Genomic DNA, 4,840 nt, shown 5'->3' on the forward strand with positions numbered 1-4,840 from the left:
CTGTTGCCCTTACTCTCTACTTAAGAAAAGGCTGCCTCACTGTGGCTTATCCCTCAAGAGGCCATACAGACAGCAGCTACACAGAAGTTCATAAATAAAGAGTATCATTCAGCCCTGGACCTGAACCACAAATGGTGCTTTAAAAGCCACACTTTTCATCAGCTAAACTTTTTACTCAAAGATCTACAGTAGTTTCAGTAGATTTTAGCTGTCTGGGGAACTGTTAGTTCTCCAAGTCACTTCAGAGCAAGAGACCCTTAAGCTGGGCAGTTCTAACTTTCAACTCATTCCCCACTTGTACAGTTAAGAAGACTATTAAGAGAATAATGAAACAGACCTTTGGGAGCCACAGTTCCAGCACTCCTTTCCTGTAGTTTGTGAGTTCAAACAAGGCAAAATGTTTCCAGCTCTGGATGCTTTCTTTGAATAAGAGAGTAGAAGCCACGTGGGTACTAAGTGTTTTCAGGTCTCATGGTGTGCTGCTAAAGTGTTATGCACAATGCCATCTTGATGGCATGAAATTGGTAGGTCATGTTTATTTTATTGAAAAGACTCCCTAGGGTCTGCCGTGAAGGCACATTTGCCATGCTGTTCCATGGACTAGGAAGACCCCTTACCGAAACTGCAGCTCTGTCTGATGACTTCCTACTCGTCTTTCAGGACTCTCACCAAAGTCATGGCTCTGCAGTGCTCTCCTCAGCTTCACCTTTATGGTCTCTTTAGTTTCTTCTATTTCACATCCTATAACGTGACAATAACTGTAAATTTATGTACCCAGGAGGACCTAGTCCATAGCCCTCAGTTTATTCATCATAGCCCTTAGAAACATTCATTGTATTTTATTCCATACCTTTAACACCCGATATCATCTTCTGTGTAGACATGGATAGAGTTGATGAAGGACAGTTATATGTAGTTGTTTAGACATGATTTTCAGATCATGGATGTAATTGTATTATCTCAGACAGAAAGAGTGGTTTGGGTTACTTTCCTTGCCATCAATCTCTGGTAGATTAGCTGGGCACAGATGAACTTTAGAGTCTCTGAGACCAAGATATAATTATATCCTGTGCTGGTGACCATGATACTTTTACTGCTGGTCAAATCCCTGAGGCCAGAACCTTGCTATGTTCCTTAGAAGCTGAAACACCCTTTCAATAGAAATAATTTGAGGGCTGATAGTTTCCATTTAGTGAGCACTTACCATGTCCCAGGCACTCTGCTAATCCCTTCACCTATTGTACTACATTCCTCATAAAAATATGATAAGGGAGGAACTATTAACCCTACTTCCAGAAAAAAGCAAATTTAGGCTTATATATATTACATAACTTAAGTTCATAAAGCTATGAGGTGGCAGAGCAGGGTTTGAACCCTGGTCTTAGATTCCAAAACTCATGCATGTGGTACTCTAATCAGAGTGCAGCTCTGCAGTGTAAGGAACACTGGGGTTTGTGGTAAGCATCACATTCTTTAATGCTCTCCTGAATTCTCAAGGTGTTGTAATTATATCAATAATGTAAACTACCCAGCCTGGGAATGATTTTTTGAAGGACATTCCAGCTTGAGAATCAATGGGAATGATTATTTAAACTCCACTTGGAGTTTTTAGTCATTTCATAATGTTACATATAAAATCATGTTTCAGTGGAACTGACATCATAGGTAATTCTATCTTAAATGTTCTCCAAAGGATACCCAGACATCCAGTTTGAATAGTGATGCTAACACAGTAGGCCCCACATCTGCAAGCAAATCCTTTCTCCTGAGTTTATAACTTAAGATTCATTTTAATTACCTAAATAGCTTTAAGAGGCATATACAGGATGCAGCAAATGAAATCTTGATATTACCTAACTACTTTGTATCCTTATTGATTTCCAATTTATTCTTATGTTAATTGCAATTAATATTGTCTAGGTTTTTTGTTTAACTAATGGAAATCCAGATGAACATGCTGCTCGTAGTATCCATTGATTAGTGCCATCATCACTGAAATTGACAATTAAAATTGACAATATCATCCCTCAAATATTACAGACCACATAACACCCTGTGTGTGTTTGTGTGCATTGCATTCCCAAAAATTACTGCAAACTCATTGTGCTGACAGTCTCTTTGGCATAAGGCATGAAGGGATTTAAGAGCAAGAAGATACAATCCTGGCCTCTTATGAAGCTCCATTTATCAATAGAGTTATCAATGGAGCAAAGTGACAGGCACTGGGATAAGCACATTACATACCACCATTAACCATGGCAACATCCTCACTTTGTTGGAGTTATTATCTCCAGCTTGTAGATGAGATCAGACAAGTCAAGTTACATGGTATTGCCACTTATCTTGCATAAGGCATGTTGAGAGGCAGATCTAGGTTTGAATGGCTCTCAATTTTCTGCTATTTCCACTTCACCACTCATTCTCCTAAATTGCTTATTATTTGGTGAAGAAAATAATCCAATGTGGGAAAGACAGAAAGAGATATACCCGAATTGGGGCACAAAAAGCAACTAACACTGCTTTGAGATTCTGGGAAGCTTCATGAGGAAACTGACATTGATCTGGCTCTTAATGGATGTTTGGAGTGTGCCAGCTAGAAGGAAGGCATCAAGAAGGACACGGCAATAGCAACTGGAAAGTTCTAGAGGCATGAAATGGCATGGCAGGTGTGGTGTGAAGTGGTAGGAGATGAGAATGAAACTAGAGGTAGGGCCTTTTACACTATGTGAAGGGCTTTGTCCTGGGCAAGTGACAGTCATCATATGTAATTAGCAAGATCAAGCTATGGTCAAATGAATAATTTCAAAAAGGCAGCCTGCAAAGGACAAAAGTCCAGGAGAGATGCTGGAACAAAAGGCGCTGGGTAGGATGCCTTCATCAAAATGTAAGGGAAAAGTGGTTAAAGAGAGCAGATTAAAAAGGCAAAGATGAGTGGAACAGACTAGCTAGTAAGCAAATTTATGAGTGAAGAAGGAGGTAGAAAAGAAAAATATAAGTTGGCTGGGCATGGTGGCTCGCGCTTGTAGTCCCGGACAAATTAAGTGACCCGTCGTTGTCATGCATCCTGCATAAGTTTTGGGAGGCTGAGTGGGGCAGATAGCTTCAGCCCAGGCATTTGAGACCAGCCTGGGCAAATGGTGAAACCCTGTCTCTACAAAAAAATACAAAAATTAGCTGGGCATGGTGGCATATGCCTGTAGTTCCAGCTACTTGGGAGGCTAAGGTGGGAGGATCACCTGAGCCTAGGGAGGTCAAGGCTGCAGTGATCACACCACTGCACTCCAGACTGGGTGATAGAATGAGAGAGTGAGACTGTCTCAAAAAAAAAAAAAAAAAGAAAGAAAAGAAAAAAATATGAGTTAACATTTACGGAGTCCTTTTTGTATTCTACTAGCAGCTGTGCTCAGCCTAACCCAAGCTCTCTCATTAAGACCACATAACAACTCTATAGGAGTATTATTTTTATTATTCCAATTGCACAGAGGAAAAATAAGTTATGCACGGAGGGTTCAGTAGTAACAGCTGGCAAATTGTAGACCACTGGAATCCAAGCAGTTTGAATGAATATCTTTGTGTTTTTCTAGTACATCATACAGCTTTCTGGATGAGTCTGAGGTTTTTATCAACTATGATAAGGACTGGAAATAGGTGAAAAGATATGAAGAGAGTGTTATTAAGATCAATTTTCACATTTTGAGTTTGAATTTCCTACCGTGTGTCCAGGTGGAAGTAACTGGTTAAATAACTGAAAGACAGAGAAAAGGGAATTAAAGAAGTTATTGCTATAAAGGTACTGGTTGATACCATAGGACCACAGACACTTGCTCAGTGGGAGGGTAAAAATAAAAGCAAGACAGTGGCAAGGATGAAAACAGTACAGATCACTTTCCCTCTTGAAAATAAATAAGCACATGCAAGCATTCAACCTTCAAACAACACAAAACCCATAAACTCGAGTATGCAGTCTTTATTTCTGATTTTGACTTTTGTAACTTTCTGTTCTACTATGAGAAAGATTATTTGCCTGGCTTCTCAAAACCATTGTCTTATTGTGAAGAACTGTTCTCCCAAAACTCTAGCTCCAAAGAGTCCTGGGTTTTTCTAGAAAATTAGCATTGCTGAGGTTCCCATATTTGCCAAAATTGGAACTTTAGGCATTCACCTTTTAAAATTATTGTATATTTTCAACAGGAAACACTGATACCGTCAAAATTAGAAGCAAAATAGTTTGTTTCTTCCAAACTTTTCTTCTTCTCCTCCTGCACCCCGGCCCCCTCCCACCAGCTTCTTGCTGCAAACCAACTTTGCCAACTGTAGTAGGGAGAGAATCCCAGATGGCAATAGCCTGAGTGAGAAAAAAATGTCACCACATGACACATACTCTAGCAGTTTCACTCAGAGGGAAACAGTAATACCATTTCACTGCTGGTATTCTAAAGTGCCATTGTTGGGAGGTGGGAGAGGTTTGAGTGGGAGACAGGTGCTCACGTGGGCATGGTTTAGCAAGCATTGTTTCCCAATTCCTAAGTAGCAGGAAGAATTCCTCTACAACTATCCAGCAGTTAAAGAGAGTTGGTCCAGAATGACAGAGTAGGCCGGGCGCGGTGGCTCAAGCCTGTAATCCCAGCACTTTGGGAGGCCGAGACGGGCGGATCACAAGGTCAGGAGATCGAGACCATCCTGGCTAACCCGGTGAAACCCCGTCTCTACCAAAAAATACAAAAAACTAGCCGGGCAAGGTAGCGGGCGCCTGTAGTCCCAGCTACTTGGGAGGCTGAGGCAGGAGAATGGCGTAAACCCGGGAGGCGGAGCTTGCAGTGAGCGGAGATCCAGCCACTGC

Source organism: Rhinopithecus bieti, unplaced genomic scaffold, assembly GCF_001698545.2.
Source record: "Rhinopithecus bieti isolate Rb0 unplaced genomic scaffold, ASM169854v2 scaffold_56939, whole genome shotgun sequence".
Lineage (NCBI taxonomy): Eukaryota > Metazoa > Chordata > Mammalia > Primates > Cercopithecidae > Rhinopithecus > Rhinopithecus bieti.